Genomic DNA, 15346 nt, shown 5'->3' on the forward strand with positions numbered 1-15346 from the left:
GTTTATCATCCCTTTTTCCTTTATGTGATTTAAACAAAATATCATCGAATTAGGCAATATTTTGCCGTTTTCCACGTTTTTTTGAATTTTTAGTCCATGGGTATTAATTCATATATACGATAAGAAAGACGCAAACACATAATTGATTAGATAATAACCTTAAATACTTCATTTTCAATCAACTATTTCTTTCTCGTTAAAATACTGAGTAAGACATTGAAAGGGGGAGAAGTTCTGATTTTATTGCATATATCGACGTTTCAGCCGGAATAGAGCGGTTTTCGTGTACATCTTCCATCGGTAATATAAACGGAAAATCAGGAACATTTTAGTTAATTCTAATGAAAACATATTGATTTTTATCATTTGTATTGGAAACAACATTGTCATATGTCTTTTCTTGGATCTAAATAATACGAAACCTCGCTCTATGATTTGAAGGTAAAATCCTCAAATATGGTAAAATAGTGACTTTTTCACGTTAATCATGTAGTTTGATATTAGGCAAATATATTCTTTTTACCAATATTCCGATACTATTTCATGTAGTATCACGATATGTGATTTGGCCTTCAAATCTCTGAATTTCGCATAATATTGGATTTTAAGCACGTTTTCTTGCATTTTGTTTCGTACGAAAAATCATCGAATTTAGCAATATTTTGACGTTTATCATCCCCTTTTCCTTCATGTGATTTAAACAAAATATCATCGAATTAGGCAATATTTTGCCGCTTTTCCACATTTTTGTGAATTTTCAGTTTATGGGTATTAATTCATTATATATACGATAAAAATGATGCAAACACATAATTGATTAGATAATAACCTTAAATACTTCATTTTCAATCAACTATTTCTTTCTCGTTAAAATACTGAGTAAGATATTGAAAGGGGGAGAAGTTCTGATTTTATTGCATATATCGACGTTTCAGCCGGAATAGAGCGGTTTTCGTGTACATATTCCATCGGTAATATAAACGGAAAATCAGGAACATTTTAGTTAATTCTAATGAAAACACATTGATTTTTATCATTTGTATTGGAAACAACATTGTCATGTCTTTTCTTCGATCTAAATATTACGAAACCTCGCTTTATGATTTGAAGTTAAAATCCTCAAATATGGTTAAATCGTGACTTTTTTCACGTTTTTCATGTAGTTTGATATTACGTAAATATATTCATTTTTACCAATATTTCGATACTATTTCATGTAGTATCACGATATGTGATTTGGCCTTCAAATCTCAGAATTTCACATAATATTGCATTTTAAGCAAGTTTTCTTGCATTTTGTTTCGTACGAAAAATCATCGAATTTAGCAATATTTTGACGTTCATCATCCCCTTTTCCTTTATGTGATTTAAACAAAATATCATCGAATTAGGCAATATTTTGCCGTTTTCCACGTTTTTTTTAATTTTTAGTCCATGGGTATTAATTCATATATACGATAAGAAAGACGCAAACACATAATTGATTAGATAATAACCTTAAATACTTCATTTTCAATCAACTATTTCTTTCTCGTTAAAATACTGAGTAAGACATTGAAAGGGGGAGAAGTTCTGATTTTATTGCATATATCGACGTTTCAGCCGGAATAGAGCGGTTTTCGTGTACATCTTCCATCGGTAATATAAACGGAAAATCAGGAACATTTTAGTTAATTCTAATGAAAACACATTGATTTTTATCATTTGTATTGGAAACAACATTGTCATATGTCTTTTCTTGGATCTAAATAATACGAAACCTCGCTCTATGATTTGAAGGTAAAATCCTCATATATGGTAAAATAGTGACTTTTTCACGTTAATCATGTAGTTTGATATTAGGCAAATATATTCTTTTTACCAATATTCCGATACTATTTCATGTAGTATCACGATATGTGATTTGGCCTTCAAATCTCAGAATTTCGTATAATATTGCATTTTAAGCAAGTTTTCTTGCATTTTGTTTCGTACGAAAAATCATCGAATTTAGCAATATTTTGACGTTTATCATCCCCTTTTCCTTCATGTGATTTAAACAAAATATCATCGAATTAGGCAATATTTTGCCGCTTTTCCACATTTTTGTGAATTTTCAGTTTATGGGTATTAATTCATTATATATACGATAAAAATGATGCAAACACATAATTGATTAGATAATAACCTTAAATACTTCATTTTCAATCAAATATTTCTTTCTCGTTAAAATACTGAGTAAGATATTGAAAGGGGGAGAAGTTCGGTTTTTATTGCATATATCGACGTTTCAGCCGGATTAGAGCGGTTTTACGTGTACATCTTCCCTCGTTAAAATAAGCGGAAAATCAAGAACATTTTAGTTAATTCTAATGAAAACACATTGTTTTTTATCATTTGTATTGGAAACAACATTGTCATATGTCTTTTCTTGGAACTAAATAATACGAAACCTCGCTCTATGATTTGTAGGTAAAATCCTCATATATGGTAAAATAGTGTTTTTTTCACGTTAATCATGTAGTTTGATATTACGCAAATATATTCATTTTTACCAATATTTCGATACTATTTCATGTAGTATCACGATATGTGATTTGGCCTTCAAATCTCAGAATTTCGTATAATATTGCATTTTAAGCAAGTTTTCTTGCATTTTGTTTCGTACGAAAAATCATCGAATTTAGCAATATTTTGACGTTTATCATCCCCTTTTCCTTTATTTCATTTAAACAAAATATCATCGAATTAGGCAATATTTTGCTGTTTTTCCACGTTTTTGTGTATTTTCAGTCTATAGGTATTAATTCGTTATATATACGATAAAAATGATGCAAACACATAATTTATTAGATAATAACCTTAAATACTTCATTTTAAATCAACTATTTGTTTCTCGTTAAAAAACTGAGTAAGATATTGAAAACGGGAGAAGTTCTGTTTTTATTGCATATATCGACGTTTCAGCCGGAATAGAGCGATTTTCGTGTACATCTTCCATCGGTAATATAAACGGAAAATCAGGAACATTTTAGTTAATTCAAATGAAAACACATTGATTTTTATCATTTGTATTGGAAACAACATTGTCATATGTCTTTTCTTGGATCTAAATAATACGAAACCTCGCTCTATGATTTGAAGTTAAAATCCTGAAATATGGTTAAATAGTGACTTTTTTCAAGTTTTTCATGTAGTTTGATATTACGTAAATATATTCATTTTTACCAATATTTCGATACTATTTCATGTAGTATCACGATATGTGATTTGGCCTTCAAATCTCAGAATTTCACATAATATTGCATTTTAAGCAAGTTTTCTTGCATTTTGTTTCGTACGAAAAATCATCGAATTTAGCAATATTTTGACGTTTATCATCCCTTTTTCCTTTATGTGATTTAAACAAAATATCATCGAATTAGGCAATATTTTGCCGTTTTCCACGTTTTTTTTGAATTTTTAGTCCATGGGTATTAATTCATATATACGATAAGAGAGACGCAAACACATAATTGATTAGATAATAACCTTAAATACTTCATTTTCAATCAACTATTTCTTTCTCGTTAAAATACTGAGTAAGACATTGAAAGGGGGAGAAGTTCTGATTTTATTGCATATATCGACGTTTCAGCCGGAATAGAGCGGTTTTCGTGTACATCTTCCATCGGTAATATAAACGGAAAATCAGGAACATTTTAGTTAATTCAAATGAAAACACATTGATTTTTATCATTTGTATTGGAAACAACATTGTCATATGTCTATTCTTGGATCTAAATAATACAAAACCTCGCTCTATGATTTGAAGTTAAAATCCTGAAATATGGTTAAATAGTGACTTTTTTCAAATTTTTCATGTAGTTTGATATTACGTAAATATATTCATTTTTACCAATATTTCGATACTATTTCATGTAGTATCACGATATGTGATTTGGCCTTCAAATCTCAGAATTTCACATAATATTGCATTTTAAGCAAGTTTTCTTGCATTTTGTTTCGTACGAAAAATCATCGAATTTAGCAATATTTTGACGTTCATCATCCCTTTTTCCTTTATGTGATTTAAACAAAATATCATCGAATTAGGCAATATTTTGCCGTTTTCCACGTTTTTTTTAATTTTTAGTCCATGGGTATTAATTCATATATATACGATAAGAAAGACGCAAACACATAATTGATTAGATAATAACCTTAAATACTTCATTTTCAATCAACTATTTCTTTCTCGTTAAAATACAGAGTAAGACATTGAAAGGGGGAGAAGTTCTGATTTTATTGCATATATCGACGTTTCAGCCGGAATAGAGCGGTTTTCGTGTACATCTTCCATCGGTAATATAAACGGAAAATCAGGAACATTTTAGTTAATTCTAATGAAAACACATTGATTTTTATCATTTGTATTGGAAACAACATTGTCATATGTCTTTTCTTGGATCTAAATAATACGAAACCTCGCTCTATGATTTGAAGGTAAAATCCTCATATATGGTAAAATAGTGACTTTTTCACGTTAATCATGTAGTTTGATATTAGGCAAATATATTCTTTTTACCAATATTCCGATACTATTTCATGTAGTATCACGATATGTGATTTGGCCTTCAAATCTCAGAATTTCGCATAATATTGGATTTTAAGCAAGTTTTCTTGCATTTTGTTTCGTACGAAAAATCATCGAATTTAGCAATATTTTGACGTTTATCATCCCCTTTTCCTTCATGTGATTTAAACAAAATATCATCGAATTAGGCAATATTTTGCCGCTTTTCCACATTTTTGTGAATTTTCAGTTTATGGGTATTAATTCATTATATATACGATAAAAATGATGCAAACACATAATTGATTAGATAATAACCTTAAATACTTCATTTTCAATCAAATATTTCTTTCTCGTTAAAATACTGAGTAAGATATTGAAAGGGGGAGAAGTTCGGTTTTTATTGCATATATCGACGTTTCAGCCGGATTAGAGCGGTTTTACGTGTACATCTTCCCTCGTTAATATAAGCGGAAAATCAAGAACATTTCAGTTAATTCTAATGAAAACACATTGTTTTTTATCATTTGTATTGGAAACAACATTGTCATATGTCTTTTCTTGGAACTAAATAATACGAAACCTCGCTCTATGATTTGTAGGTAAAATCCTCATATATGGTAAAATAGTGTTTTTTTCACGTTAATCATGTAGTTTGATATTACGCAAATATATTCATTTTTACCAATATTTCGATACTATTTCATGTAGTATCACGATATGTGATTTGGCCTTCAAATCTCAGAATTTCGTATAATATTGCATTTTAAGCAAGTTTTCTTGCATTTTGTTTCGTACGAAAAATCATCGAATTTAGCAATATTTTGACGTTTATCATCCCCTTTTCCTTTATTTCATTTAAACAAAATATCATCGAATTAGGCAATATTTTGCTGTTTTTCCACGTTTTTGTGAATTTTCAGTCTATAGGTATTAATTCATTATATATACGATAAAAATGATGCAAACACATAATTTATTAGATAATAACCTTAAATACTTCATTTTAAATCAACTATTTGTTTCTCGTTAAAAAACTGAGTAAGATATTGAAAACGGGAGAAGTCCTGTTTTTATTGCATATATCGACGTTTCAGCCGGAATAGAGCGATTTTCGTGTACATCTTCCATCGGTAATATAAACGGAAAATCAGGAACATTTTAGTTAATTCAAATGAAAACACATTGATTTTTATCATTTGTATTGGAAACAACATTGTCATATGTCTTTTCTTGGATCTAAATAATACGAAACATCGCTCTATGATTTGAAGTTAAAATCCTGAAATATGGTTAAATAGTGACTTTTTTCAAGTTTTTCATGTAGTTTGATATTACGTAAATATATTCATTTTTACCAATATTTCGATACTATTTCATGTAGTATCACGATATGTGATTTGGCCTTCAAATCTCAGAATTTCACATAATATTGCATTTTAAGCAAGTTTTCTTGCATTTTGTTTCGTACGAAAAATCATCGAATTTAGCAATATTTTGACGTTTATCATCCCTTTTTCCTTTATGTGATTTAAACAAAATATCATCGAATTAGGCAATATTTTGCCGTTTTCCACGTTTTTTTTTTAATTTTTAGTCCATGGGTATTAATTCATATATATACGATAAGAGAGACGCAAACACATAATTGATTAGATAATAACCTTAAATACTTCATTTTCAATCAACTATTTCTTTCTCGTTAAAATACTGAGTAAGACATTGAAAGGGGGAGAAGTTCTGATTTTATTGCATATATCGACGTTTCAGCCGGAATAGAGCGGTTTTCGTGTACATCTTCCATCGGTAATATAAACGGAAAATCAGGAACATTTTAGTTAATTCAAATGAAAACACATTGATTTTTATCATTTGTATTGGAAACAACATTGTCATATGTCTATTCTTGGATCTAAATAATACAAAACCTCGCTCTATGATTTGAAGTTAAAATCCTGAAATATGGTTAAATAGTGACTTTTTTCAAATTTTTCATGTAGTTTGATATTACGTAAATATATTCATTTTTACCAATATTTCGATACTATTTCATGTAGTATCACGATATGTGATTTGGCCTTCAAATCTCAGAATTTCACATAATATTGCATTTTAAGCAAGTTTTCTTGCATTTTGTTTCGTACGAAAAATCATCGAATTTAGCAATATTTTGACGTTCATCATCCCTTTTTCCTTTATGTGATTTAAACAAAATATCATCGAATTAGGCAATATTTTGCCGTTTTCCACGTTTTTTTTAATTTTTAGTCCATGGGTATTAATTCATATATATACGATAAGAAAGACGCAAACACATAATTGATTAGATAATAACCTTAAATACTTCATTTTCAATCAACTATTTCTTTCTCGTTAAAATACTGAGTAAGACATTGAAAGGGGGAGAAGTTCTGATTTTATTGCATATATCGACGTTTCAGCCGGAATAGAGCGGTTTTCGTGTACATCTTCCATCGGTAATATAATCGGAAAATCAGGAACATTTTAGTTAATTCTAATGAAAACACATTGATTTTTATCATTTGTATTGGAAACATCATTGTCATGTCTTTTCTTGGATCTAAATAATACGAAACCTCGCTTTATGATTTGAAGTTAAAATGAAGTTAAACAAAATATCATCGAATTAGGCAATATTTTGCCTTTTTCCACGTTTTTGTGAATTTTCAGTCCATGGGTATTAATTCATATATATACGATAAAAATGATGCAAACACATAATTGATTAGATAATAACCTTAAATACTTCAATTTCAATCATCTATTTGTTTCTCGTTAAAATACTGAGTAAGATATTGAAAAGGGGAGAAGTTTGGTTTTTATTGCATATATCGACGTTTCAGCCGGAATAGAGCGGTTTTACGTGTACATCTTCCCTCGTTAATATAAACGGAAAATCAAGAACATTTTAGTTAATTCTAATTAAAAACACATTGTTTTTTATCATTTTTATTGGAAACAACATTGTCATATGTCTTTTCTTGGAACTAAATAATACGAAACCTCGCTCTATGATTTGAAGGTAAAATATGGTATCCTCCTCAAATATGGTAAAATAGTGTTTTTTTCACGTTAATCATGTAGTTTGATATTACAAAAATATATTCATTTTAACCAATATTTCGATACTATTTCATGTAGTATCACGATATGTGATTTGGCCTTCAAATCTTAGAATTTCGCATAATATTGCATTTTAAGCTAGTTACAAAATGCAAGTTCTTGCATTTTGTTTCGTACGAAAAATCATCGAATTTAGCAATATTTTGACGTTTATCATCCCCTTTTCCTTTATGTGATTAACAAAATATCATCGAATTAGGCAATATTTTGCCGTTTTCCACATTTTTGTGAATTTTCAGTTAATGGGTATTAATTCATTATATATACGGTAAAAATGATGCAAACACATAATTGATTAGATAATAACCTTAAATACTTAATTTTCAATCAACTATTTTTTTCTCGTTAAAATACTGAGTAAGATATTGTAAGGGGGAGAAGTTCTGATTTTATTGCATATATCGACGTTTCAGCCGGAATAGAGCGGTTTTCGTGTACATCTTCCATCGGTAATATAAACGGAAAATTCTTAACATTTTAGTTAATTCTAATGAAAACACATTGATTTTTATCATTTGTATTGGAACTAATATTGTCATATGTCTTTTCTTGGATCTAAATAATACGAAACCTCTCTCTATGATTTGAAATTAAAATCCTGAAATATGATTAAATAGTGACTTTTTTCACGTTTTTTATGTAGTTTGATATTACGTAAATATATTCATTTTTACCAATATTCCGATACTATTTCATGTAGTATCACGATATGTGATTTGGCCTTCATATCTCAGAATTTCGCATAATATTGGATATTAAGCAAGTTTTCTTGCATTTTGTTTCGTACTAGAAATCATCGAATTTAGCAATATTTTGACGTTTATCATCCCCTTTCCCTTTATGTGATTTAAACAAAATATCATCGAATTAGGCAATATTTTGCCGCTTTTCCACATTTTTGTGAAATTTCAGTTTATGGGTATTAATTCATTATATATACGATAAAAATGATGCAAACACATAATTGATTAGATAATAACCTTAAATACTTCATTTTCAATCAACTATTTCTTTCTCGTTAAAATACTGAGTAAGATATTGAAAACGGGAGAAGTTCTGATTTTATTGCATATATCGATGTTTCAGCCGGAATAGAGCGGATTTCGTGTACATCTTCCATCGGTAATATATACGGAAAATAAGGAACATTTTAGTTAATTCTAATGAAAACACATTGATTTTTATCATTTGTATTGGAAACAACATTGTCATGTCTTTTCTTTGATCTAAATAATACGAAACCTCGCTTTATGATTTGAAGTTAAAATCCTCAAATATGGTTAAATCGTGACTTTTTTCACGTTTTTCATGTAGTTGTATTACGTAAAATATTCATTTTTACCAATATTTCGATACTATTTCATGTAGTATCACGATATGTGATTTGGCTTTCAAATCTCAGAATTTCGCATAATATTGCATTTTAAGCAAGTTTTCTTGCATTTTGTTTCGTACGAAAAATCATCGAATTTAGCAATATTTTGACGTTTATCATCCCTTTTTCCTTTATGTGATTTAAACAAAATATCATCTAATTAGGCAATATTTTGCCGTTTTCCACGTTTTTTTGAATTTTTAGTCCATGGGTATTAATTCATATATATACGATAAGAAAGACGCAAACACATAATTGATTAGATAATAACCTTAAATACTTCATTTTCAATCAACTATTTGTTTCTCGTTAAAAAACTGAGTAAGATATTGAAAACGGGAGAAGTTCTGTTTTTATTGCATATATCGACGTTTCAGCCGGAATAGAGCGATTTTCGTTTACATCTTCCATCGGTAATATAAACGGAAAATCAGGAACATTTTAGTTAATTCAAATGAAAACACATTGATTTTTATCATTTGTATTGGAAACAACATTGTCATATGTCTTTTCTTGGATCTAAATAATACGAAACCTCGCTCTATGATTTGAAGGTAAAATCCTCAAATATGGTAAAATAGTGACTTTTTCACGTTAATCATGTAGTTTGATATTAGGCAAATATATTCTTTTTACCAATATTCCGATACTATTTCATGTAGTATCACGATATGTGATTTGGCCTTCAAATCTCAGAATTTCGCATAATATTGCATTTTAAGCAAGTTTTCTTGCATTTTGTTTCGTACGAAAAATCATGGAATTTAGCAATATTTTGACGTTTATCATCCCCTTTTCCTTCATGTGATTTAAACAAAATATCATCGAATTAGGCAATATTTTGCCGCTTTTCCTCATTTTTGTGAATTCTCAGTTTATGGGTATTAATTCATTATATATACGATACAAATGATGCAAACACATAATTGATTAGATAATAACCTTAAATACTTCATTTGCAATCAACTATTTCTTTCTCGTTAAAATACTGAGTAAGATATTGAAAGGGGGAGAAGTTCTGATTTTATTGCATATATCGACGTTTCAGCTGGAATAGAGCGCTTTTCGTGTACATCTTCCATCGGTAATATTAACGGAAAATCAGGAACATTTTAGTTAATTCTAATGAAAACACATTGATTTTTATCATTTGTATTGGAAACAACATTGTCATGTCTTTTCTTGGATATAAATAATACGAAACCTCGCTTTATGATTTGAAGTTAAAATGAAGTTAAACAAAATATCATCGAATTAGGCAATATTTTGCCTTTTTCCACGTTTTTGTGAATTTTCAGTCCATGGGTATTAATTCATATATATACGATAAAAATGATGCAAACACATAATTGATTAGATAATAACCTTAAATACTTCATTTTCAATCATCTATTTGTTTCTCGTTAAAATACTGAGTAAGATATTGAAAAGGGGAGAAGTTTGGTTTTTATTGCATATATCGACGTTTCAGCCGGATTAGAGCGGTTTTACGTGTACATCTTCCCTCGTTAATATAAACGGAAAATCAAGAACATTTTAGTTAATTCTAATTAAAAACACATTGTTTTTTATCATTTTTATTGGAAACAACATTGTCATATGTCTTTTCTTGGAACTAAATAATACGAAACCTCGCTCTATGATTTGAAGGTAAAATATGGTATCCTCCTCAAATATGGTAAAATAGTGTTTTTTCACGTTAATCATGTAGTTTGATATTACGCAAATATATTCATTTTTACCAATATTTCGATACTATTTCATGTAGTATAACGATATGTGATTTGGCCTTCAAATCTCAGAATTTCGCATAATATTGCATTTTAAGCAAGTTTTCTTGCATTTTGTTTCGTACGAAAAATCATCGAATTTAGCAATATTATGACGTTTATCATCCCCTTTTCCTTCATGTGATTTAAACAAAATATCATCGAATTAGAAAATATTTTGCAGTTTTCCACGTTTTTGTGAATTTTCAGTCCATGGGTATTAATTCATATATATACGATAAAAATGATGCAAACACATAATTGATTAGAAAATAACCTTAAATACTTCATTTTCAATCATCTATTTGTTTCTCGTTAAAATACTGAGTAAGATATTGAAAGGGGGAGAAGTTCTGATTTTATTGCATATATCGACGTTTCAGCCGGAATAAAGCGGTTTTCGTGTACATCTTCCATCATTAATATAAACGGAAAATCAGGAACATTTTAGTTGATTCTAATGAAAACACATTGATTTTTATCATTTGTATTGGAAACAACATTTTCATATGTCTTTTCTTGGATCTAAATAATTCGAAACCTAGCTCTATGATTTGAAGGTAAAATCCTCAAATATGGTAAAATAGTGACTTTTTCACGTTAATCATGTAGTTTGATATTATGCAAATATATTCATTTTTACCAATATTCCGATACTATTTCATGTAGTATCACGATATGTGATTTGGCCTTCATATCTCAGAATTTCGCATAATATTGGATATTAAGCAAGTTTTCTTGCATTTTGTTTCGTACTAGAAATCATCGAATTTAGCAATATTTTGACGTTTATCATCCCCTTTTCCTTTATGTGATTTAAACAAAATATCATCGAATTAGGCAATATTTTGCCGCTTTTCCACCTTTTTGTGAAATTTCAGTTTATGGGTATTAATTCATTATATATACGATAAAAATGATGCAAACACATAATTGATTAGATAATAACCTTAAATACTTCATTTTCAATCAACTATATCTTTCTCGTTAAAATACTGAGTAAGATATTGAAAACGGGAGAAGTTCTGATTTAATTGCATATATCGATGTTTCAGCCGGAATAGAGCGGATTTCGTGTACATCTTCCATCGGTAATATATACGGAAAATAAGGAACATTTTAGTTAATTCTAATGAAAACACATTGATTTTTATCATTTGTATTGGAAACAACATTGTCATGTCTTTTCTTTGATCTAAATAATACGAAACCTCGCTTTATGATTTGAAGTTAAAATCCTCAAATATGGTTAAATCGTGACTTTCTTCACGTTTTTCATGTAGTTGTATTACGTAAAATATTCATTTTTACCAATATTTCGATACTATTTCATGTAGTATCACGATATGTGATTTGGCTTTCAAATCTCAGAATTTCGCATAATATTGCATTTTAAGCAAGTTTTCTTGCATTTTGTTTCGTACGAAAAATCATCGAATTTAGCAATATTTTGACGTTTATCATCCCTTTTTCCTTTATGTGATTTAAACAAAATATCATCTAATTAGGCAATATTTTGCCGTTTTCCACGTTTTTTTGAATTTTTAGTCCATGGGTATTAATTCATATATATACGATAAGAAAGACGCAAACACATAATTGATTAGATAATAACCTTAAATACTTCATTTTCAATCAACTATTTGTTTCTCGTTAAAAAACTGAGTAAGATATTGAAAACGGGAGAAGTTCTGTTTTTATTGCATATATCGACGTTTCAGCCGGAATAGAGCGATTTTCGTTTACATCTTCCATCGGTAATATAAACGGAAAATCAGGAACATTTTAGTTAATTCAAATGAAAACACATTGATTTTTATCATTTGTATTGGAAACAACATTGTCATATGTCTTTTCTTGGATCTAAATAATACGAAACCTCGCTCTATGATTTGAAGTTAAAATCCTGAAATATGGTTATATAGTGACTTTTTTCAAATTTTTCATGTAGTTTGATATTACGTAAATATATTCATTTTTACCAATATTTCGATACTATTTAATGTAGTATCACGATATGTGATTTGGCCTTCAAATCTCAAAATTTCACATAATATTGTATTTTAAGCAAGTTTTCTTGCATTTTGTTTCGTACGAAAAATCATCGAATTTAGCAATATTTTGACGTTTATCATCCCTTTTTCCTTTATGTGATTTAAACAAAATATCATCGAATTAGGCAATATTTTGCCGTTTTCCACGTTTTTTTGAATTTTTAGTCCATGGGTATTAATTCATATATTTACGATAAGAAAGACGCAAACTCATAATTGATTAGATAATAACCTTAAATACTTCATTTTCAATCAACTATTTCTTTCTCGTTAAAATACTGAGTAAGACATTGAAAGGGGGAGAAGTTCTGATTTTATTGCATATATCGACGCTTCAGCCGGAATAGAGCGGTTTTCGTGTACATCTTCCATCGGTAATATAAACGGAAAATCAGGAACATTTTAATTAATTCTAATGAAAACACATTGATTTTTATCATTTGTATTGGAAACAACATTGTCATATGTCTTTTCTTGGATCTAAATAATACGAAACCTCGCTCTATGATTTGAAGGTAAAATCCTCAAATATGGTAAAATAGTGACTTTTTCACGTTAATCATGTAGTTTGATATTAGGCAAATATATTCTTTTTACCAATATTCCGATACTATTTCATGTAGTATCACGATATGTGATTTGGCCTTCAAATCTCAGAATTTCGCATAATATTGCATTTTAAGCAAGTTTTCTTGCATTTTGTTTCGTACGAAAAATCATCGAATTTAGCAATATTTTGACGTTTATCATCCCCTTTTCCTTCATGTGATTTAAACAAAATATCAACGAATTAGGCAATATTTTACCGCTTTTCCACATTTTTGTGAATTCTCAGTTTATGGGTATTAATTCATTATATATACGATAAAAATGATGCAAACACATAATTGATTAGATAATAACCTTAAATACTTCATTTTCAATCATCTATTTGTTTCTCGTTAAAATACTGAGTAAGATATTGAAAAGGGAAGAAGTTTGGTTTTTATTGCATATATCGACGTTTCAGCCGGATTAGAGCGGTTTTACGTGTACATCTTCCCTCGTTAATATAAACGGAAAATCAAGAACATTTTAGTTAATTCTAATTAAAAACACATTGTTTTTTATCATTTTTATTGGAAACAACATTGTCATATGTCTTTTCTTGGAACTAAATAATACGAAACCTCGCTCTATGATTTGAAGGTAAAATATGGTATCCTCCTCAAATATGGTAAAATAGTGTTTTTTTCACGTTAATCATGTAGTTTGATATTACGCAAATATATTCATTTTTACCAATATTTCGATACTATTTCATGTAGTATAACGATATGTGATTTGGCCTTCAAATCTCAGAATTTCGCATAATATTGCATTTTAAGCAAGTTTTCTTGCATTTTGTTTCGTACGAAAAATCATCGAATTTAGCAATATTATGACGTTTATCATCCCCTTTTCCTTCATGTGATTTAAACAAAATATCATCGAATTAGGAAATATTTTGCAGTTTTCCACGTTTTTGTGAATTTTCAGTCCATGGGTATTAATTCATATATATACGATAAAAATGATGCAAACACATAATTGATTAGAAAATAACCTTAAATACCTCATTTTCAATCATCTATTTGTTTCTCGTTAAAATACTGAGTAAGATATTGAAAGGGCGAGAAGTTCTGATTTTATTGCATATATCGACGTTTCAGCCGGAATAGAGCGGTTTTCGTGTACATCTTACATCATTAATATAAACGGAAAATCAGGAACATTTTAGTTAATTCTAATGAAAACACATTGATTTTTATCATTTGTATTGGAAACAACATTTTCATATGTCTTTTCTTGGATCTAAATAATACGAAACCTCGCTCTATGATTTGAAGGTAAAATCCTCAAATATGGTAAAATAGTGACTTTTTCACGTTAATCATGTAGTTTGATATTAGGCAAATATATTCATTTTTACCAATATTCCGATACTATTTCATGTAGTATCACGATATGTGATTTGGCCTTCATATCTCAGAATTTCGCATAATATTGGATATTAAGCAAGTTTTCTTGCATTTTGTTTCGTACGAGAAATCATCGAATTTAGCAATATTTTGACGTTTATCATCCCCTTTTCCTTTATGTGATTTAAACAAAATATCATCGAATTAGGCAATATTTTGCCGCTTTTCCACATTTTTGTGAAATTTCAGTTTATGGGTATTAATTCATTATATATACGATAAAAATGATGCAAACACATAATTGATTAGATAATAACCTTAAATACTTCATTTTCAATCAACTATTTCTTTCTCGTTAAAATACTGAGTAAGATATTGAAAACGGGAGAAGTTCTGATTTTATTGCATATATCGATGTTTCAGCCGGAATAGAGCGGATTTCGTGTACATCTTCCATCGGTAATATATACGGAAAATAAGGAACATTTTAGTTAATTCTAATGAAAACACATTGATTTTTATCATTTGTA

This window comes from Procambarus clarkii, chromosome 3 (genome assembly GCF_040958095.1).
Source record: "Procambarus clarkii isolate CNS0578487 chromosome 3, FALCON_Pclarkii_2.0, whole genome shotgun sequence".
NCBI classification, from domain to species: domain Eukaryota; kingdom Metazoa; phylum Arthropoda; class Malacostraca; order Decapoda; family Cambaridae; genus Procambarus; species Procambarus clarkii.